This window comes from Chelonoidis abingdonii, chromosome 1 (genome assembly GCF_003597395.2).
Source record: "Chelonoidis abingdonii isolate Lonesome George chromosome 1, CheloAbing_2.0, whole genome shotgun sequence".
Lineage (NCBI taxonomy): Eukaryota > Metazoa > Chordata > Testudines > Testudinidae > Chelonoidis > Chelonoidis abingdonii.
Window position 1 is genome coordinate 213,541,439 of NC_133769.1, and position 24,155 is coordinate 213,565,593.

Below are 24,155 nucleotides of genomic sequence, written 5' to 3' on the forward strand. Positions count from 1 at the left end.
GCTGCTGTTTAGCTCAGACTATTTCCTTGATTCAATTAGTTTGCAGGATGTGCTCCTGCAGGTTTTCATTGTGCTTTCTCATCAGATTTGAACAATTTGCCATAATTCCTCAGTGTTTTCAGTTGCCTTTCAGTTTAGTGTGAGACCTGAAAACCTTTTTCACAGATTCTGCTGACTTCAGCACTGCTAAAAATCAGGTCAATCTGTAAGGTATCTAATTAGGAAAATAGGTGCTTAATTTTGGCTACTGAGTGTGGATATGTTGGCCAGTATGACTGACTTATTTCAAAAAGAAGAAAAGAAAATGTTAATTGTATTAAAGACAACCTAAAAAATATTTTCCAAATGTGTTTGTGATATAAAGTCAGAGTTGCAACATAGTTATATGGGAAGGGAGGTGGTCTTTATCATCCTAAATGGGAGGGGGAAGGTGATTCATGAAATAGCTTCTACCATGTGGTCAGTGGTGCAAGTAGAAATAATTTCTTGCCAGTACTGCACTCATGGGAGGGACACAAGGGGAAGGGGGAGACGTGACCTCCCCACATACCCTCCATATGAGTCCTCCCCAGCCCGGGGCTCCTACGCTTTCCCCATCCCCTCCGACACTCCCCCTTACGTGTCTAAAATTTTACAACTGCATCTGTTAAAATGATGCTTTGGGTCCCTGGTGCCACCTGTACTTCCAGGTGTCATTGAGGATCCGGCAGCACCCCAAATTGAAAACTTCTTAAATGAAAGGATAGTAAGGACAATCACCTCACTTTCCCTTAACACACTATCAGTGTTTCCCTTATGTCCAAACTAAGCTGCTGCCAGCTTACGTTTATCTAAGGGTATGTCATCACTACTAATGTTAAAGCACTGCCGCCGCAGCACTTTAATGTGGCTGTGTAGTCCTGGCACCAGTGCTGGGCGAGAGCTCTCCCACGAGAGGAGTAGCTGGTGCACTGTCTATACCAGGCCTGCATGACTCGTAAAGCAGTGAGGGCCATATTGCTCCAAAGAAAACAGCTGAGGGCTGACCCCTCCCCCCCGAAACATACATATACCCCAGTGCTGCCCAGCCCTGTGGAAACATTCCCCCCCCCCCCCCTTGGGCTCCACGCGAAAACAGCCGGTATTGAAGACCTTTGGTAATATGTATATGCGGCCTAAGGTAGTATTATGTTAAGGTATAAAGAAAAAATGTCTTTTTGCTTGAAGTAGAATAATCTTTCCCTTTCACTTTGTAATCAATGCCTCTGTGAGTGAATGAGGAAGCGTGGAAGGCAGCACTCCGGCCAGCACCCCAGACAGCTGCCAACGCCTTTGAGACGGGATGGGAAACAGGACCCAATGGACAATCAAACTTGGTCAAGATGGGCTAACTAGAGAAGAGCAGACATACTGACGACCTCTGGGTTAGGAAGCAAAGGATCTTCCTTGGGATACTCTCATTCGCAGCATGTGCGGACAGACCCCAGCCAGAGAAAACAGCAGCAAAAAGGACCAATTTTTGTGAGAGAAAAGATCAAGTAGAAAGAGGTCAACATCTGACTCATCCGCATCGCCTCTCACCCCCCCAGATATAAAGCCTCGCCATTGTCTGTCCACTTGCGCATCGTTATCCCCTACCCCTCTCCCAGGCTCACCTACCCACCCCCGCCCCACCTTGCCTCCTCAGCCCCTGACCCCGCACTGCCACCCGCTTGCGTTTGTCATCCCTCCCTCCCCGCCACCCGGCCTCAAACCTACCACCCCCTGCTCACCTCCTCAGCCCCTCCCCCCGCTGCCACCAGCTCACCTGCCTGTCCACCGCCAGCTTGCCTGCTTCCCCCGCCCCCCGGCTCACCTGCTTGCCTGCCGCTGGCCTCTTACTTTCTGCAGCTGCCCCTGCCCCCCGCCGCTGGCTCACCCTCACTCCCCAGTCTGCCACTGGTCTCTTCACGACGCCACCCGCCGGCCGGCCAGCCAGCCAGCCGTTGGCTTGCCCTACCCTGCCGCGTGCCTACTTGCCCCCTGCGGGCCGCACAGTGAGCCCACGCGGGCAACATGCGGGTCGTATGTTGTGCAGGCCTCATCTACACTGTGATTTCACAGCACTGAAAATTGCATCGCTCAGGGGTGTGTTCTTTTCACACCCGAGTGAGAAAGTTTCAGCGCTGTAACATTGTAGACAAGGCCTAAGTATGGTTTTCCGCCAGGCACTAAGAAAGCAAAGATAGCTGTGTCATCTGGGTTTGATGGAAAAGAGGCATAGAACTGTGTGTGCCATGTGCATCTTGATAGAACTACAGCCCGAATTGTTTTATTATTTTCCGCAGCATGACATACAGGAGGGGCAATCAAAATCAGCGTGGTAGAATGTGCATGAGAACTGTCTCTGGACAGAGAAGCAACTGATCAAAATCACATTCTCTGATCTCTTGATTTCAGTGGGAACAGGATTTAGCCCCAAAAGAAGTTTTGCTATTGAGTTCAATGGGAACAGGCTTTGATATTTGGAGATGAAAGAACAAAACCACTCAAGCTATGTTGCTTATACCAACAGTGTCAAAGGTTGCTGACTCAAGTGAGAAAGTCAGCAGACATCTGATCTTTGTCCATTGCAAGGGAGAAGTCAGCAATCAATAAGGCTAGAACAGTCTTTGTACCATATCCAACTCATAAGTCCATCTGCAAAAGATCAAGGAACTACGAAGGCTCCAGATTACCTTAACGTCCTCAGTCCCTTGGTTAGAATGCTCCCATCCAGTATATGTTCATAATTCAGAGGCTGGAGCAGGAATCAAAAACACTGTTTAAACACCTTCTGTCCCTCCCCTCTTGAGGTTTCCTGACCAACTTAACAGCACAGTATACATGGCCAGCCCACAACATTTTGGCACCTGAGGGCAGGAGCTCAAATGATGCCCCACGGCCCCTTGCGCCAAAACTTTGAAAGGTCTCAATTCTACCTTCTTCCTGTTCTACTCCTCTCACAGTACTGCTCTGCTACCTATCCCAATAAAGGAGAACTAACAATTTAAAATGCCTTGTTCAAAAATTTTAAGTAACACTTAACTTTCAAACGCCTGAACAGCAAATGTAACTTTTCTTGTCTGCATAGTAAACACTGGCATTTTTATCTATTTGAATAATCAAAGTGGTGCTTTCTATGCCTTCATGGTTTCAAAGATTGGAAGTGCTTCCTAAAGGTCCACAGTCTGGGCCAGCTCATGCTCATGCTCACCAGCCTCTCCTGTGATTGTGGAGTGTAGATGTGTTTTTATTAATTTCAGCTTGGAGAAGCTGCGTTTTTCACTGGGAGTGTTAGAAGTATTTGCAGAGCAACAAAAGCATTTGGAAAGAGGGTGGTCATGCTATTTGTGCACCAATATTCCAGAACAGCCTTCGGAGTTGATCCTGCTGAAATGTATCTTGAAAGTGCTTTCAGTTCATCACCTAAATCACTCGCATCAATATCACGCATGTCATCATGTGTAACACCATCTCTAGTGCTCTGCATTGCTGGTGTAGATCGTCTTCAGGTATAGTGAGGAATTTTGGAATATCATACAACATCCCAGATATACTGCTGTGTTCCTTGAGCTGCATGAAACGTTCTTCAACTGACTGTATTGCACAAGCTAGCTCCTGATTAAAGAATTCAACTTTGAATTGTTGTTTGGGGTCTCTTATGGGATTGTCCCTTGCCTCGTAATAAAAATGTCGTCTTCAGTGATTCTTGTATTCTTAAATGAGTGGGAAAATAGCTTCAGTGTGAAGTTTCTCTGCCAATTTCTGTGCACTCTTCAGAACGTTTTGAAATCCCTCATCTGACTGGTAAGACTGTAGGTCTGACTTTGTTTTGTCCAGTTGTTCCATTGCATCAGATATATCAAGGTTAATGCCTTGGAGTCTCTTGCTTACAACATGTATGTCATGCCACAACACTAAGCTAAACGGAAATTTGAAGTTATATATGTTTCTGGTGATTCCATTTCCCTCTGCCATTGTTCTCCCATGAACTGTTCCTGTCTTAGCATTATTCTCCATAATGGCAACTATGGCATCATCTGTCTTCCCAATTTGGTGTTTGATAGGTTTTATCACCTCCACTCAACTTTCCCATGGTGTGGCACTCAGTGGTTTCAGTATCAGAGAGGATGTTCCCAGATGTTGCTTCCAAATTTGCCATTGATGAGTTGTTGCAGAGAAAAATACAGAGATACTTTGAATTACATTAAAAAATTCAGCAGCCTCACTGGAAGCTGATGCTGCATCACTGACCACCAAGTTCAATGAATGAGAACTGCATGGGACAAAAAAGGCTCGAGGGTTTAACTCTTGGATCTATGTCTGTACTCCTTTGTTCTTTCCTCTCATGTTGGCACCATTATCGTAGCCCTGACCTCACATGTCAGCTATCGCAACTCCCATATCTTCCAGCTTTTTAAGAAGCACATTTGTCATACCAGCTCCTGTAGTATCGTCAATGCCAATAAATTCTAGATGCTCTCTGACAGTCATCATTGCAGGGACATTTTCACTAGGTTCTGTTTTTGTTACTCTGATGCCTTCTCCTGGTATGCCAGATTTCTAGCCAGATTTTTCCAGTCCTTTGTTTCTGTAAAACCCATTGTGGCTGGAGCATTAGACTGGAAGAGTTTGCAATAAAAACAGTATGCAGCATTCTGGGTTTTTGAGTACATAAGCCACGGCCTCTTCACTTTGTCACCATTGGGGATTTCACGCCAGTAATGTGTTGGATGGAAACTTCTATTTTCATTGTCTTTGGGGAACATGAAGTTTTTCACTTGCTGTGGCCCATACCGTACAAGGAAGTCTCTCAGGCTACTACTCAAGGGGGTCCACAGTCCTGGATCATCTAGACTTAAGGAACTAAACTCAGCAGCAGCTGTTTCTTGAGCCTCCACCACACTCTTCTCTGATCTACACTTCAGGAATGTGCATAGTTACATCCATTTGAGATGGAGATATGGATGTTGCAGTAGCTGCCAGGTCACCTGCACTCTTACTAACTGGAAGATCAGGCATTTCCTCACCACTCACATCCTCACTGGGGCCGAAAGGTTCACCGTGAACATTTGTCTCTGTATCTCAGGAGAGCTCCTTCCTGCGTAGTTAGAAAAGCTTCCTTTGCTTTCTTTCTTTCTTCTAAATGCTGCCGCAGAGGGATGTTCTCTTCTTTCACTCATGACTGCTGTTCTGTGCCAGCTATACTGGCTCTCAACACTCAGTTGAAGGGGACAAATAAGCAGGCTGGTAGCAGGGCCTGAGTGAGGGAAGATTTCAGCGTTTTAAGGGCCTAACTGGCTCCTACTACTTCAGTTGACTGTCTTGTTCTCCTCAAGTGAGTTCAGAGAAGCAGCAGGAAACAGGAAGCTCCCTGAGAAGCTGGTGTTAATCAGTCCATGCTCCTGGGGGTGCTAGAAAGGTACATAAGAGCTCCTCCTCCTCTCTTTCCCTGCAGCTCCTGCTACTTTCTGTTGTTCCTTCTCTCCTTTTCTCCTGCCTGCCTATTATGTCTCTTGTGTCCTCCTTCCTCCAGCACAGCACTCCACCGTCTCTGTGCAGAGAGAATACATATGCACCAGCAGCAGACACAATTTTCTACACTCTGAGTCCTTGTGCCCCCATCCCCCAGTCTGGCACCTGAAGGGGCCACCTCAGTTCGCCTCATGGTAAGGCCAACCCAGACAATACATATGCTAACAAAACTTATGCTAACAAACTTTATTTATGTATTATACTGTTAAACACATTTAAAAATGAATGCCCTCCCTACCCGTGTTCTGCTTTAGAGCAGAGTGCAGGTCCACCTCTCCTCCAAAGTGGGCTGGGGGAGTGGAGAGGCTAGCCTCCCCAAGTTTTTCCGGTGCACTGCACCTGCTAAAAATCTCTTGTTAGTACTGTGTACTGGAGCTGCCATCCTACTTGCACTCCTGCATATGGTCCACTATTAGTTTTGAATACCTATTTTTTTCCAGTAATATCTTTTTAAAAGTGGATAGTAGGAGCTTACAGTTACCGTTTCCATTGTTTGGAACTAGCTATCAAAATACTGCAAATAGCATATGTGTATATACCATAATCAGGAAGTATTTGGGAAGATCTCTGTGGAACCCTACCTTCTTTGACTGAAGCTTTAAGTAAAATATACCCCATTAACTTTATTTGGCCTTCTGTTTATTTAAAAAATCATCTTGGAATTTGACACCTTGTTAGCATCTAGTTAATCTCAAATTAATTGGTACCAGCTAAATTTATGCTAATAGTTCTTCTATTAAGTAACAATTATTCATGTTAATAGGTTAAATTACTTTCATGGGAAGCAGCTGTCCCAATGAGCTAGTATATGCATTTATTACATTTATAGAACACTTCAGTCCTTTGTATACCATGGAATTTCACCAGCCTCTTCATGGCAGCAGGGCACCTTAAATTTTGGTACACACAAACAGAGATGACGGAGGTTTGCCACAATGACATGGACACAGCCCAACCTGATGTCAAATGTATTGTGAGTTCTTCAGTGCATACACAGAACCTGAGTTTTTAAGGTCTGATATAAAAATCCACATGATAAACTTCAGGCCACTCTGCTTCTCCTGAGGATGAAGATCTGGCCAATCCTGATTAAAATGCTAAGCTGCCACCTCCAGCAGAGGCTGAAAGCTCTATTAATACTGTAGATTCCTCTCACTTTCTTTAAACATCAGATTCTCTCTGTAGGTCAGTGTTTCACTGGAGCACACACAGCTCCTTTTCCTCAATGAGAAAAAACTTCCAAATATCAATCTTTGAGTCTTTCTCCTATCCCCAGTAAATTTGGCTGTAGAGCTCTTTTTAAAAAATTGAATGGATTTTTGTCTAATGGAGGAAGTTAAAATTGTATAAGGTTTTTATTCTAGCCTCCCGTTTTCAGTTATAGTTTTTTAAACTTCCTCCTACTGAGCACATAGTCACTGACTTCCCCTCTTTCTCGTGGGTGCTCGACCCCCCCCCCATCCTTCCATGAGGCCCTGCCCCGCCTCTCCCCTCCCATCACCCCCATTCCAATCCCTTCCCCAAAGTCTCTGTCTCAACTCGCCCCCCTCCCTCCCCCTATTCCAATTCCTTCCATGAATCCCTGCCCGCCTTTTCCCTGCCTCTTCCCCTGAACGTGCTATGTTCCTGCTCCTCCCTTCCCTCCTGGAGTGTGTTGATGCTGCCAAACAGTGTTTGCCAGCAGCCGGGCAGGAAAAGCTGAGAGGTAGGTGGAGAAGCGGGGACGTGGCACACTCAGGGTAGGAGGAGGAGCTGGGGTGGGAGTTGAGGGGAGCTTGGCTGCCGGTGGGTGCAGAGTACTCACTAATTTTTCCCCATGGGTGCTCCAGCCCCAGAGCACTGAGTCTGCATCCATGACTGAGCAAAAACTTTCAATGCTTGGTGTCTCCCTGCTGAATTTTATTGTGTGAACTGAGCACAGTTCAATTGTTTGGGGTTAGAGTGAAGAAACCAACAACTTAGGGATCACTACCTGCTTCCCTGTTTTTTCTTTAGCATACTTAGTTCATATGAAGTACACCATCTTAAGGCTTAATGTGGAAGTTGCCTAAAAATTAGGCATTCGGAAGCTCCTGGATACTTAAGTACTCAGGAGCCAAAGCTTCAATTAAGTCAAACTCCAAAGTCACTCTTGAAAATGGGACTTAGGCTCCTAAATCACTAAGGTGCTTTTGAAAATTTTACCCTAGATCAGAAAGCTGTAAGTCAAAACTCCCGTTTTCCTGGTTTTGCCATAAACTTACTTTGTGACCCTGGGAAAATCACTTACGCATCCTTTTTTTACTCAGCTGTGGGGCAGAGGGGAGAGAAATGCCTGTCTCCGAAAAGTTCTTGGGTTCTCTTCATCAACATAGATGTAGTACTGGAATGTGCAGTGATACCAGGGACATTTGCATATGCTGGTTGATGGAATGTTGTATATCCAAATGTGTTTTGTTGAAGGCTATTTTAAACCATTTTATTCCTAATCTGCCTAAGAAAATGTTCCATAAAAGGCATACAGTGGATGCATTTTAAAAATTCACTCTGGTTATAGTTATCACTTCCAGTGGTATTACCCATTTTAAGTAGAAGGAATGTTTGACACCTGTAATAAAAAATGAGCTCTTTGTGCATATCTGTAGTAATAAAAGGTTTTGAGGTGAACTTCAAATCTTTAAGATTTCACTTTCTTTCATTTCCTAATGTTGTTTCCTTCTGTCTTCTTCTTCAGTGGTTAGTGGTGGCAGAAAAGTCTTGAGCAGATCTGTAGAGGAAAGGCAGCTTGTACTGAGGCTTTCCTCCACTTTCTGTTCATCTGTACTTGTATAAAGAGAAGTGACTTTTGCCTTGCCCAGACATTTTCTGGTAGCAGGATTTGAGAGAGTATTTATCATAAAATGAAGTGGGTAAAGAGTATTACACTGATTCCTTTATGTCCACTTCTATCAGAAAAGATGAATGGAGCTTTAAAGTGACACACATTGGGTTCCTTCCCAACTACTTTACAAACCCAACTAGGGCTAATAAACTCCTATTACTTTGTTGTCATGGTGAGATTGTTCTATTACAGCCTTGCAGACTACCTTCACTGGTTGTTGATCTTGCTGTGGTCACATTCTAAAGGCTTCTGGTCCATTTATTCCCAATGGTTTTAAGGGCTATTTTTGAAACATTACTAAAATGTCTTCAGATCATAGTAATTTACATACAAGGTGACCCAAGAAGATTGTATTTTTGTGCATGTCTTTCCTCCATTTAAAAAAAACAAACAAAAAACCTCCATTTTTTTTCTTGTCTTTGAATGACCTGCAGTGGAAAGCAAGAGAGAGTTCAAAAAGAAAGCACACGGAATCAGGAAGACAAATCTATCAGTGCACATCTAGAGTTTCTCCCACAGCAGTTTTATTTTCCTCTTGTCTTTGCCATCAGAACTTCACGTTCACTCTGGGTCTCAGTGTATTTTAATACTTTTTTATTCTCCCTTGTAAAGCCATAGATTTGTTCCTGTGCTAACTTTCATTTCAGGCGCTTCCTTTTTAGTCTGCAGTTGCTTGATGTCTTAAATCTGGTTTGTCACAGCAATCTCTAGCTTTCTTCAGGTTGGCCTCCAGTTGTTCTTTTCATAGCATCACTTTTTGTGTATTCATTCATGTGAACATATACCAGTAACATTATCTGGAGTATCTTCTGCTTAGGCTTTCCACTCACTGCTGTTCAGACAGGTTCTAGGCCGTTCTCCATTCAAGAAGATATGTTCAGATTCAGCATCTTTTCTTCCTATTGTCATGCAACAGGAATTCTCCCATGAAATCTATGGTTTTCTGCAGTATTGTGCTTCAAAATCAAAACTCGAATACGTTTAAAAAAAACCCAAAAAACTAGCCCTTGTGGCTGCAGGAAACAAACCCCTTGAAAATGTCAACGTTATAGACAGTGTTAACTTTGTCTGCGGCCAGCCTGAAACAGCACTGAGATACAAACTGCTCCCTCCCAAGGAATTGGCCACACTATGTGCAGTTTTTCTATCAGACAGGTCAGTGGGGGGTAAACGACAGAATTTCAGTGTTTAACTTTTTTGTGTTTTTAGGATAATTTTACAGTATTATGCCTTTGTGTATAACTCTAAAAACTGCAATTGCCCACTAACCGATGTACAGTGGAATTTATCTTCTCTCTCAAATTCTCTCATTCTGCTTCTACCGCAGAGTGAACTTAACAGGAAACTGGTCAACTTCATTGCTCCTGCCCAGAATTCAAAGATAGGATTCTTCCTGTAATGATGATGCTTTTAGGCTTGTGTGTGGAAGTAGGAAGCTTTACCCTGCCCTTTTTAGTGTATAGGGATGAGATGTGCCTGGCTTCTTACTTGAGTGAGATCTTACAAGATTGGGTAGAGGAGGAGAGAAGGAGGGCTTCTTCTCTTACACCTGTCTCTGGCTAGTAAGTGTCTGTTAAACTTGTGCACAATACAGTTAATGACAGGTAATGAACATTGCTGAGTAAGGGGGAAGGTGAATATTGTGAGGGAGAGTGGAGGTAGTTGGGGGAAGAATGATTTAGAAGTTTTATTAGCCCTTTACATCTTTACTTGCAGACGTTATTTTACACTAGCTCACAAATCATTGTTTTAACCCAGAGAAATCTTTTCCTCAAAATTGCACTCCCAGGTTTTGAAGACACTTGTTCTGTTGCTCCTAAAAGTATTAAACTTATTGCATGTTTCTGTGGTTAGTGGAACCAGAAAGTAATTGGCTTGAACCATCATGTAAACTAAATTGTTTTCCACTTTGAGAGAGATGGCTGTGCCTAAACACCATAGACAGGCTAATGGTAATGAAGTAATGAGATGTGAGCTCAGAATGCTGGTGCTACTAGTAATGAATCTTTTACCTCAGCAAATTCTTTCCATCTTCACAAGTACTGAATATAATCCCAACATTTAACAGTAACAGCTTCTTAAAAAAACCTCTTACCTGATACAGTACTACTACTAGTAAATATATAATTATCAGAACCTTCTATATTTCCAAACCATGCTACAAATTTCAGGAAATTATACAAACTGACTTTTAGGGCACTGGTTCTCAACCAGAGGTCCGCGGCCACCTGGGGGTCTGCGAGGAAGGGTTCAGAGCTTCAACTCTGCGTGTCGGAGCTCAGGGTTCAGCCCCAGGAGACGGGGGTTGGGGAAGGAGCTCCACCTCCACCCTCCGACTCACAGTAAGTGGGTCACCTAGCGTCTCTTGGTTGCGGGGTGCAACCAAAAATTGTAACATCACTGCAGAAGAGAGTTCTCCCCTTGTCATCAGAAGGAGTTGCCTCACTGCCATTGACTCCATAAGCCAGCAGCAGCTAGCCAAGGAGAGAGACCACTGCTCTACTCTGCTACATCAGCACTTCACGGAGCAAGGCCAACTGGAAAGCAGAAATCTAGGGGGGTGGGTGGAGGTTTTGTGAGGTCACGTGCCCCCCCGACATCACCATTGGTTGGGGTCCACTGGTTTGTCTATTTAAGTTTAGGGATCACTGGGTTAAAAAAAGGTTGAGAACCACTGCTTTAGGGTGTAACAGCTTTACCTGTGTTTGTGTCACAATGTTGAAGTGTACAATCCCTAAAAAAACAAAGGGGCAGGAGAAGTGAGGAGAAATAAGAGTTAAAAATGAGAGACTCTAGGTAGTGCTGTGAAGTTTTTTCTAAAGGTCAACTGCACTGATCCACAGTATTGCATTTTTACACAGATGTGACCAGTTCCCTCATCCACTTGTCTGGTCCTTGGTCTTTCAGATTTTGTCCTCGCTTGCACAGTCTGATGGTAATACAAATCACTGGGATAGGATACTTTTGCCCATGACTGGCAGTGCAGGTGGCACAGGTTCCAGAAATTCTTTACTCTTAAGCACCTTTAGAATTATGGGGCTTTATCCTTTGGGTACATTGACATGAAATTATCCATAAAGCAGTAATTTTAACAACAACAACAAAAAAAAAGTGGAATTAAAAGGAACAGTTTGGTTGACGTAACTAGAGTTAGACATCTCATAAGCTAACTAAATAAGGCATTCTTAGATAAGTTACAGAGAGGGGAAAAATATGGCTGTAAGGTTTCATTAATATTAGCATAAAGCAAATTTTTGATTAGGAATACTGCTTGGGAGGACGGCCACATGGCTACTCTCCATTATACCTGGATGTTTCCCTCTGTTTTACTGTCTCTCCAGACTGGTAAACCCAAAGCCCCAGTGACTTCCATTTCCTTCAGATAAGTACAATGATTAACTTTTTTGCTCTGTGCCATTTGTTCATTTATGTAGGAGCTATCTCAAGCCTTCTGGGTGACTACTTCAAGGGCTTGTACCCATATAAATGTCCATATTTGGGGTTTTGCCACTTTTAATTTGTTTGTTCTAAATTGATATAGCAGTACAAAAACTGTGTGTAGATCAGTCATAGTCTCAATCTCGTCTGAATGCAGCTTGAATGTGGATCTTTTTAAAACATTTTAATTTCTTACCATAAACATAAATTACTGATAGACCCTCAATCAAAGGTGTGACATTGTCTAATTAAAATGTAAGCTTGCAAATCATTATTGCTACCACTGTTATATAATTGCAGTGAATCTTATACATAATATAACTCATGGCCAGAAAGGGTTAAACAGCTTGCAGGCTAACTAACCCAAAGCAGACCTTTAAAGACATGTTAGAAATGGTAATTAGGGCTATTCTATGGCTAGGTAGGCTAGAACTTTGAAATGCAAACCTATATTGTTAGAAGTTATACTACATAGGTAGCAGCATCTAAGATAGTTCCTGTCTGTCACCATAGCTAATGATTCAGAGATCAAAAGGGAATATTAACATTTAGATGAATTTTGTGTGAAATAATGTAATTGTCTCTGTCTCTTTAAAGTTTGTGATAAACTGCTTAACGGATAAATTAATTACTGGTGGTGTTTAGGCTTTTGATGTAATCTTCTGTTTTCTATTTACCCAGTGATGTATGGTCAAGTGGGGGCTAGAAAACTGTATAAAAGTCCTTTGGGTCCTGATCCTGTTTATCTCAGATCTGCTTGAGGTTTCATGCAGGGGAAGCCTTACTCACAAGGAATTGAGATCCCAGTTCTGACTCATCCATCCTGAAATAATATTGGACACTGGACAATAACCTAGGAACTAAATTTTAAATTTTGCAACTACAAAGCTCACCATCTCTGCTATGTATTTGAACCTCAAGAATTGAACTCATGTCTGTATGTATATTGATCTTTTACCCATACTCTCTTTTCTTTGTTTTTTAATAAATTTTAGTTTAGTTAATAAGAATTGGTTGTATGCGTGTATTCAGGTAAGATCTGGAATATTCATTAACTTGGAAGGTAATGTGTCCGCTTCTTTGAGATTGGTAGGACCTTTTCTTTTATATGATGAAATAAGATTTTCAGAAATCTTCATATTTGACTTGAGTACCTGGATTAAGGCCTGAGGCTGGGTTACTTCAAGGGGACTGTGTTGTTTGGACTTCTGAATAGCCAGTAAGATATAACAGAAGCTGTTTAGTGCTGGCTTGGTAGATCTAAGTACTGAATTATCCACCAACTTTGGGGTTTGTCTGCCCCATTCTTTGCAGTTCACCCTAACTGAGTGACTTCAGCTGGCTCCTCGCTGGAACCCTGGTCACAATAGGTCACAATGGGTAAGGTGGCACCCTGTCTGTCATCCCTAAAGTGAATTAATTTTTCATAGGCCCAAGGAAGTAGTAGTCTCCCTGAACCTGCATCAAAGGCATCAAAATCACATTTGAAAAATTTATCATATGACATCATGGATGAAATCATGCACATTGGAGGCATACAAAGCAAGAGGCATAGTTATTCTGCTTTTCATATGAAAGCACTGTCCTGAGCAGAAAGATTTCATGTTTTCTCTGAAGAGGTCTGTAAGGTAACCACATGATTGACCTGCTTTCATAAAGTCCACCAAGTTAGTTATGCAAACCTTGCTGGACGTTGGTTTTTGGAAGACATGCTGCATGCAATTAGTGTATTTAGATTTTTTTTTTAAGTTGTTAACTTTTTAAAATAGAAACATAAAGATGTTTTGGGATAAATTACTTAAATGATGCTATCAAATTTCAGTTAGCAATTGGCTAACTTGAGTCAGTTTTCTGGTAATGTATGCTTTCAGTAGGATGCCTAGAAACTTAAACAAAAACAAATATTTTTTTTAGCGTTATATGGCTCTTTCCGTGCCTTTGCTACTTTTAAGGGAATAGCTCAGTGGTTTGAGCATTGCCCTGCTAAACCCGAGGTGGTAAATTCAATCCTTGAGCAGGCCATTTAGGGGTCTGGGGATTGGTCCTGCTTTGAGCAGGGGGTTGGACTAGATGACCTCCTGAGGTCCCTTCCAAACCTGATATTCTGTTGTTCTAAGGGGTTTTCAGCATGGTGGCATGTTGTAGACCCAAGAGCAAATGTACTTCAGCCTGTTCTCCCTATGTGCTGCTGCTTGCAGGCAGTCCACACAGGTAAGTGCTCCAGGTTTCTCATATCGTCCTGCTTTATCTCTTCCTTGTAACACTTCCTTTGGTCTTGGGGAAAACCTTTCCTCCTTCTCCCTACCTGTCGCTCTACACTGGATGATACTATGGTCTTGGTTTGTGAAAACTTTGCTGGGGTGGCTCCTGGAGGTCCTCTTTAGTTGGATCTTCCGAGATTCTGGCATGATTAAAGTTCACTTTTATTGCATTGGAGTAGACTTTTTTTAGTGCCTGTACATTAGTATTATAGCAAATATTCATCAATAATTTAGATCAGGGGTCTCAAACATGCGGCCCGCGAGCTCCTTGCGGCCCCCTCGCCCTCCCCCAGCGTTTACCTAGAGTGGCTCTGGCCCGGCGTGCACCGGGGGCAGGGCAGGCTCCCTGCCTGCCCTGCCCCCGTGCCGCTCGAGAAGTGGAAAGAACATGGGGGAAGAGACATGCAGGGGTGTATGTAGCTGTTTCTTCAGGCACCACCCCCCAGCAGCTCCCACTGGCTGCGGTTCCCCATTCCCGGCCAATGGGAGGTGCTGGGAACGGTGCCTGAAGCAACAGCAACACCCCACCCCCCGTGCTCTTGCTCCCCCATGTTCCAGTCACTTCCCGGAGCAGAGCGGTGCGGGGGTAGGGCAGGCAGGCAGGGAGCCTGCCCTGCCTCGAGTGTGCGCTGGGCCAGAACCCGCCCCCCCAAGCCCCTCCTGCAGTCGAACCCCCTGCTCTGAGCCCCTTGCCGCACCCCGATCCCCTGCCACACCCCTCCTGTACCCCAAACCACTGCCCTGAGCCCCCTGCCGCACCCCGATCCCCTGCCACACCCCTCCTGTACCCCAAACCGCTGCCCTGAGCCCCCTGCCACACCCCAACCCCCTGCCATACCCTGCACCCTGACCCCCTGCTGCACCCCTCCTGCACCCCAACCCCCCTTCCTGAGCCGCCTGCCACACCCCACTCCTCTCCTACACCCCAACACACTGCCCTGAGCCCCCTGCCGAACCGCTCCTGCACCTCAATCCCCTGCCCTGACTTCCTGTACCTCACACCCCAACCTACTGCCCTGAGCCCCTCCTGCACCTCACACCGCAACCTACTGCCCTGACCCCCTGCCTCACCCCTCCTGCACCCCACACCCTAACTCCCTGTCCTGAGCCCTTGCCACACCCCACACCCCTCCTGCACCCCCTGGGAGCGGAGTTGGGGTGGGGATTTCGGGGAAGGGATTGAAATGGGGGCAGGGGTGGGAAGAGGCAAGGCAGGGGCGGGGCCTCATGGAAGGGGTGGAGTGGGTGCGGGGCCGAGGGCAGCCGGGGGGAGATGTCAGTAATGCGGCCTTTGGGCCAATGTACTAGTCCTCCTGTGGCCCTCCTGGTCATTTGAGTTTGAGACCCCTGATTTAGATAATGGCATAGAGAGTACACTGTTAAAGTTTGAGAATGATACCAAGTTGGGAGGGTTGCAAGTGATTTGGAGGATAGGATTAAAATTAAAAATTATCTGGACAAACTGGAGAAAAATGTTCTGAAGTAAATAGGATGAAATTCAATAAGGACAAATGCAAAGTACTCCACTTAGGAAGGAACAATCAGTTGCACACATACAAAATTGGAAAGGACTGCCTAGGAAGAAGGACCGCAGAAAAGGATCTGGTGGTCATAGTTGATCACTAGCTAAATATGAGTCAACAGTGTAACACCGTTGCCAGAAAATGCTAAAATACACTTTTTTTTCCCTTTCCATTCTACTGTTAATCACATCACCAGCATAAATTACTCTTCCCAGTTGCCTGGCCCACTAGCAAAGGAATATGATAAGCTGGGTAGTGTGATGAACACCCCCACAGGTAAATATTCCAAATTGTTACACCTTTTTATTTTGTACATTTCCATATTGTTGCCCAATGTCAGTGTCTTCTGGGCTGTATTGGAGAATATCTAGAAAATTCTTTACACCTCACTAAATTGGGTTGTCTGAGTCTGTCAATTGTTTAAACTTTTCTTTTATAAAGATAAACCTTCAAGAGGAGAGAAGAGATGGGTCAGTTTTGATCCAATTTGAAAGTGTCCTTACTTTGCCAGTTTTAACTTATTTATTTGAGAGATTTTTCTGAAAATCACATTCTATCTGCTCTCTTATTGCTGTAGATAGGGTGTGTTCTCTACCTCCTACATGTGTTTAACCTCTGTCCAAGCCCCTCACAGGCTGGTTTGTATGTATCTAGCATAGAGGAGATCAGAAAACAAAGTCCATGGCTAGCCGACAGCTTTGCACAGGTATTTGCAACCTGTTCTGCTTACAGTGTGGAAAAGCAGTAGGCATTTACTGTTCTCCTCTACCTGTTCAAAAAGCAGAGGCTATTGAGCACAAATATGATGCACCTGCTATACTAGAAACTTTTGTAACTACTTCATGAAAATGTAGTGACTCAGGTCAATCCTGCTGGTGAGAAATTTTCCTTTGTTACCTCAGGAGTACTAATATTAATATCATGTCCTCCCTTCTCATAGATGTGTTGCATGAGATATTATGCACTATTGACAAGCAAGCAGTCACTGATCTGTCATCTCAGATATCAAGCGTATGAACAGGCATGTAGGAAGATATGCATAAGTCCACTGTCCAAAACTGGGAACCCAGGGTGCAGTTGACTGTGCCATTCTTTTCACAGTGGGTTGAGGACTAAACTTCTTACACATTGCTTTTCAGTGTTTACTTGGTGTACTCAGTTTAAAAGCTACTTTTAATTTTCAAATGAGCAACATATGCTCTTAGATTAGATTAACTTAAAGTGGTTTTTCAAAATTTAAAATGTAAAGAATTTGTGTTGCTCATTTGCAATGGGGTGTCCATATATTATGGCAATTAAAAATGTAAATTTTAAAACTTTACGGTTGCAGTATACTTAAATTGTTCTGTCACAGCCTGTAATGTGTAGTGCTTATACAGTGTTCATATAGTGCCGTGTGTGAATCTGTGCACACCGTTTGTAAGAGAGATTGTAATTTGAGAACAGTAAAAACCTGCTGAAACACGTTAGGAGTATCCCAGTAGGATTGGAGATGTTGACTCTGCTGTGCAAGATGCAGCCCGGGCTGGGTGGGGAATCTCCTTTTCACTGCCCCTCCATTCTCTTCCACCTTCCTAGTCAGGAAGGGAGGCTGGTAGCATAGGAAAAAAATTGGTTCCAGGGCAAACAGCCTCCCCTTCATCTCAAATGGAAGATGGCACCTGAGTTCATATAGCCAGCACTAACAGCCACACCTCTGAGTGCAGAGCTCAGCTGCATCCTCTCCCTCTGCTTCTCCCTAGATTGCGAATGGAGGGCACTGACCACGCCGTGGATGCTGCCAATGTTTGAGTGCAGTAAGGGACTTTAGGCCCCAGCTCCTTCTCCCTGCTGCCACCTCTGTAGTGCGCACCTGGATCACTACCCTTATCCCAGACTGAGAGGTCTGTTTTTCTGGGAGTTATATGGCATATGTAAATCCCATGCAGTGGGAGTAGTAGAGCTTCTGTGAAGCCTGTCCTTGTGCCTCAGGCTAGTACCTTCTTTGAGAGGCCTAGAAAGGTTCCATGTGAGGGAAGAGAGACAAAGAAGTCCAGATTTTTTGGGGACAAGGGAACTGTACTCACTACTGGAAATATTTTCAGAGCAATCTGAGCCCATTTTCGCTGCCCTCTTGGAAGCAAGGTTATTCCCAAGAGGGAAATGATTAAGCAATGCTGTGTCCCCTGTTCATCTTCAGAATAAAGCAGAAAAGACCAAGCCATAGACATATGCTGACTCTTCTATCTCTCCTCCTCCTGACATGTTTGTGCACACACAAAGGAAATGCCTTGTCCTTAGGGGAGGAAGGCCAGACTGGGCTTCCAGCTCCGAGTTGGACTGGGGTGATTGTAAGTTGACCTAACATGGGTTGACTTAAGTTCTAGTGTAGACATGTCATTAGTGTCTCTTGTTCTCCTTTCTCCACTGATTTTCAGCATCAGTGCTGTCTGGCTCCATTACTGCAATCTGGTAAGATCTCAAGATAAACCGGCTCAGCTCTGGTCATTATTTAGATTTTTTTTTTTCTGGATAAGTCTATCTAAGATGATGCGAGAAACAGAGTCGGTGAGTTAGAGACTCTCATCTACTTCAGAGAAAAAGAACCTAAGACTGATTGCAATCCTGGGTAAGGGGGAGAAAAACTGATGTACAGTGTATATTCTGTACAGTGTTGTGATTCTAATAAATAAAAATATCAATAGGCATATTATAGGCTCTGGATGCCTATCATATAAATCAAAATAAACATTATAGTTCAAGGGTTCTCACACTGGGGGTTGGGACCCCTCAGGGGGTCGCGAGGTTATTCCAGGGAGGATAACGAGCTGTCAGCCTCCAGCATTTATAATGGTGTTAAATATATAAAAAATATTTTTAATTTATAAGGTGGGTCACACTTAGAGGCTTGCTATGTGAAAGGGGTCACCACTACAAAGGTTTGAGAACCACTGTTATAGTTTAATGCGATGGACTGTCCATACATAAATAAATATCCTCGGTACTCTTCCAGCCTTCCCCCTTCCAAAATACCTAATGGGGGTACTGGGGATTGGTGGAAAAGAGGCTTTGTAGCATGCCCACAAGGATGATAAACTTAGGTTTTGGGGGACTGTGAAGATGGGAGAGCAAGTTCCAAAGTAGAGGACTTCTTTATACAGAATTCCCTGCAAGGAATCCCATTTTTTATATTGAAGGAGCTTGTACATCTGTACCGATTTAACAAATTGCCATAGTTTCAGGAGTGAAGAGGAAATTTGAGGATATCCAGGTCCTGAACCATGTAGAATTTTATAAGTGAATTCAGTGTGATGATTTTAAATCTGGAAGCTTATTAGACGCTAGCATGGTTCCTGAAACAATAGTATAAAGTACTCCGGAGGTAACTTAAGTAGGCTGTAGAATTCTGCACTAGTTTCAGCTCCAGATTGTCCCAAGGTATAGCCCCACAGAGAATGTGACAGCAGTCTAGATTTGCTGCATATCAGTGAAGTATGACCCCTCTATATCTGCATCACTTAGTTCACAGATAATTTTTTTAGAGAGGGTTGCTTAATGTTTGTAAAGTGTTTAGAGCTTCTCAGCTGAAAAGTATTGCTTACTCTGCAATATAAGCTGCTATTATGTTCTTCATAATAATGCAGTACACATAAAAAAAAAAGATGGACTTGAAGAAGGCAGAGTTTGAGAAGCTAAAAGGGAATGAGTTATTTTAAGAGCAGAAGGTGTAGAGTAGGTGGAACATCTGAAAGCACACAAACTACAAACCCCATTGTAGAGAGCTGATTATGGTCCTATTTTAGACCCTTATTCTGAAAAAATTAGTACTAGAATAAAAAGAAATAGAATAGTAGTACTAGAATAAAAAAGAAGAAACTATATCAGGTTGAGTGAAGGAAACAGTCAAGCAAATACATTATAAAGGAGGCAAATTAGAAAATTTAGTATTAAATTTATAGGAGGAAAAATTGTAGGGTGACTCTTGAGTAGGGGAAGGAAACAAATTACAGGGGACAGGGAAATGGCTGATCTACAGATGTATCTTGCTTTGGATTTTACTAAACAATTCAATAAAGTATCAAATATAAGAAGCAGTTGCTGATCAAATTGTTAAAGAACAAGTGAAGAAATATCTGGAGGAGATGGAACGTATTTAAATCAGCAGAGCCAGATGGAATCCACTTGAGTATTAAAGGAATTGGCTTCAGAATTGGAACTATTATCAGTTCTGTTCAGTTGCTGTTGGAGGACAAGAAAGGTCCCCAAAGTTTGGTACAGAGCTAATAGAGTAACAGTAGTGACAAAGGATGATGCAAAGAATTATAAATCTATTCGATTAGTACAATTCCAACTAAACATTTGGAAAAACTAAATGAGTATTTTAAGAAAGTGTCAAGTCATTGACTTTTAAGACTGCCAAGTTATTACAGAATAATTGGTTTAATAGAGAGAGGTAATACAGTGGATATTGATTTTTTTGGAATGTCATTTGATATTGTCACAGTATTCAAAGATCAGAGGGGTAGCCGTGCTAGTCTGGATCTGTAAAAGTGGCAGAGTGTTCTGTGGCACCGTATAGACTAACAAACATATTGGAGCATGGGAAAGCTCATGCTCCAATACGTTTGTTAGTCTATAAGGTGCCACAGAACTCTTTGCCAGTATTCAAAGAGAAACTAAAAAAGTAAAGTCTAGAGAGGACAACTGTAAAATGGATAAAGGTCTACGCAAGAGGAAGTGATAGGTAACTATAAATTGTACAGTCATCTCGAGGCAAACCCCAAATGAAAATGTTGATCAAGATGTACAAAATTCTACAATGATCTCTAGTCCTCACATGTCAATGTCCAGCATACATTGTCAAGCTGGCAGGTTACAGAAGAAATTCCTGACATTATGGGGAAAGAAATTGAAAAGGCAGTTTGTTACATAAAGAGAGGGAAGAGTCTGGGAGCAGACGATGTTTGTCCGGGTTATCTCAAAGCAGGAAAAGATACTCTCTTCAAAGCATTGGTTCAACAGTTCACCATCTACATCAGTAGCAAGCGTGTTCCGGATGCATGGAAGGAATTGAAAACAATACTATTGATGAAAAAAGGTGATCCAGAAGAACTGAGCAACTACCGTCCAATCACACTCCTTTTACAAGTGTATAAAGTCTTCATCTGCGTCATATTCAATGAGATTAAGAAGGATCTTGTTCTCTGCTTTCGTGCATTTCAAGTTGGTTTCCACTCAGAGTGTTCAAAAATTGATCATATTTACTCAGTTCGGTAGCTCATCTAAAAATGCAAGGAATATAAAGTACCATTGTGTATTGCATTTGTCATCTACAAAAAGACGTTTGACTTGGTGGAGATTAACGCTGTACTCAATGCACTCAGTGCAATCAGAATCAACCCGAGGTATATCCACCTGCCAGAAGAAATTAATCACAATTGCTTGACAGAGATAATATTATTCGATGTCCCCTGCATTATTACTATACAATCTCACCGAAGCTGTTTACAGCAGTACTGGAATTGCTGTCCAAGAAATGGAACTGGGAAGAAGGAATCAGAATTGACAGAGAACAGTTAATGCATCTTCTCTTTGCTGACGACTGTGTAATAATGGCAAAGGACACAGCGGAACTGGAGAACAAATTGCAGCAACTGCAAACACTTTTGGATGATATCAGATTGGAAGTGAACACGTCGACGACGAAGTGGATGCAGAATTAGCATTGTGCAGAGGAATCATCACTGTAAATGGGAAAGAAATCGAGGAGGTCGACATATATGTACCTGGATCAGCAGCTGGGCAGAGACAATGCTTTCGAAGGGGAATGCAGTAGGAGGAGAAAGATAGGGTGGGCAAGTTTCAGTAAAATAAAGACATCTCTAACAGATGAAATTCCCATGAAGAAAAGTAAAGAACTGTTTAACTCCACTGTTCTGCCAGTAATGATATACGGAGCAGAAAACTGGTCAACGGTGAAAGCAGAGGAAGAAAAATTAGCTGTCACCCAGAGAGCAATGGAAGGGCGAATGTGTAAGATATTGCTCCATGGTCATGTACGAATGAATACATCAGAAGGCATACAGAGTTGACCGATGTAGTGCAGACAATGTACGACACAAAGTGAAAATGGGCAGGTCATGTAGTCTGCAGACAAGACAATAGGTGGACAACCCGCATCAGTGACTGGATCCCCAGATACCACAAGCAACCGCTGGGCAGACCGAAAACACGCTGGGCAGATCTCATGACAAAACTCTTTGGCCAGAAATGGAAAGAACATGCTCGCAACAAAATAGAATGGTGTGCATTCATAGAGGGACAGACGAGGACAAGCTGGACAAAGGTGACAAAGATTTATGAAGATTTTCTGCTATATTCATGATTAATCTACTTATTAGTGATCTGGAGAAGGAAATAGAAATATGCAATTTAGAGAATGTAATTTGTATAGCCTATGTGAGGTACATAATATCTCTAACCTGAGGAACTCCCAGGCTAAACAAAACACAAGATGGCACAGTATGATTAAAAAGTATTGCCTACATTGCAAGTCTGGGTATTATTTCAAGTGAGTATAGTCACTGTAACTGAATATTGAATTATCTAACATTAATAAGTAATCTGGCTTGAGAGATACATTTTGAGGAATGATCAGAGGGCTAAATTTAATGAAGATAAATTCAGAGTAGTCTGCACTGGAAATAAAGGTAAGTAAGAATGGAAAACAAGAGGCTGTGAATGCCAAACAAGAGGCCGAATACTTGTGTGGAAAGACCTGAGCATACCAGCTGAAAAATACTTAAGGCAGCACTATTGTTGTAGAGGCAAATGTAGTCTTTGGATATACCGTATTATGGAGGACTTGGTAGCAACTCCATAGTAAATAGTATGTACAGGTTTTTCAATAAACTCAGTTTTAATTGCTTTTGACATGAAAATAAATTTTGACCACAACCAGCACGGCACCATTTTCCCTAGGTTAAAGGCTTATTTTGTTTGGAATGTTTAAAACTAATTATGTTTTAAAATGTTCAAAGCATTAAAAATTACTCCTTTATTTTTTTAATATGTGTTGGAGGAGTCCCTATCTTTTGATTCCCTGCAATTTACAAATGGGTTTTTTTTTAAAGCGTATTTTAACTTTGTTCATGCTATTTGTCAAATGGTGAGATATAAAATTCTATAGGCAAATTGGTTCATAGCATTTTGGACAATTTTCTTTTGAGTGGGTCTAGTTCAGGGGTCAGCAACCTTTCAGAAGTGGTGTGCCAAGTCTTCATTTATTCACTTTAAGGTTTTGCGTGCCAATAATACATTTCAAACCTTTTTTAGAAGGTCTCTTTCTATATATTATAGACTTATAACTAAACTATTGTTGCATGTAAAGTAAATAAGGTTTCAGAATGTTTAAGATTATTTAAGAATTATTTCAGAATGTTGAAAATTAAATTAAAATGCAGAGCCCCCCCCCCCCCCCCGGACTGGTGGCCAGGACCCGGCAGTGTGAGTTCCACTGAAAATCAGCTTGCATGCTGCCTTTGGCATCTGTGCCATAGGTTGCCTACCCCTGGTCTAGTTAGTAGAGATCAAAGCTTTGCAAGAAATGGAGTCCTTACTCCCACAAATCTTAGGAGCCCCGAAGGTCATGCATTTTCCACACTGGTGCACATCTCAATTTATGGAGAACTGGAGTTACACTCTCAGCAGGAGACATACTGTGTATCTATAGAAAACTTTGTGTCCAGAAAACTTTGTTCCATTCACCAATCCAATTTAATCTTTAAATGTCCATTGTATCTTTAATAATTTTTTTTAAAAAAGCTTCCCAAAAGAACATTATTAAGGCTAAGATTTTGTCACGCATATTTTTTAGTGAAAGTCAGTGACAGGTCATGAGCAATAATGAAAAATTCACAGAAGGCTGTGACCTGTCCCTGACTTTTACTAAAAATATCCATGCCAATATGGGGAGCCTGAGCATCTACCATGGGTTGGGAGCTACAGGGTCCACCTCCACTGGTGGCTCCCAGCCGGGGGTGTGTGTTTGTGTCTCCTCTGTAGGGTGACCAGACAGCATATGTGAAAAATTGGGACAGACTGGAGAGGTAATAGGTGCCTATATAAGAAAAAGACCCAAAAATCGGGACTGTCCCTATAAAATCTGGATATCTGGTCACCCTATTCCTCTGCCACCGTGGCGGCGGGAAGCAGGCAAAGGTCCCCTCTGCTGCTGAGGTCTTTGGAAATCTCTGATTCTTTGACTTCCATGACCTCTGTGACTAAATCACAGCCTTAACCATAACTAGGAGTGCTTAAATAATGTGTACAGTCCTTATCAAAAGTACATAACTTCAACATCACTATAAACGAGTTTTAAGTACAGATGCTCCCTGACTTATGTAAGCGTTCCTTCCGGAATGCCTTGCGTAACTTGAATTTTGCATAAGTCAGAAATGTATACCCGACCATTACGCTCCCCCTCTCTCCCCCCCCCCCCGAAGGAGAAACAAAAACCCCTTCTATTTCTAGCTTACGGAACTTTTTCCGTAAGTGCGG

The 24,155-nt window shown here is 42.8% G+C and overlaps 1 protein-coding gene across 12 annotated transcripts in view; it reads left to right on the top strand.

Moving 5' to 3' along the window:
- CASK (calcium/calmodulin dependent serine protein kinase) overlaps positions 1–24,155 on the top strand; it is a 442,447-nt gene that overhangs the window by 16,896 nt on the left and 401,396 nt on the right. The gene's annotated exons all lie outside the window — the stretch shown is intronic.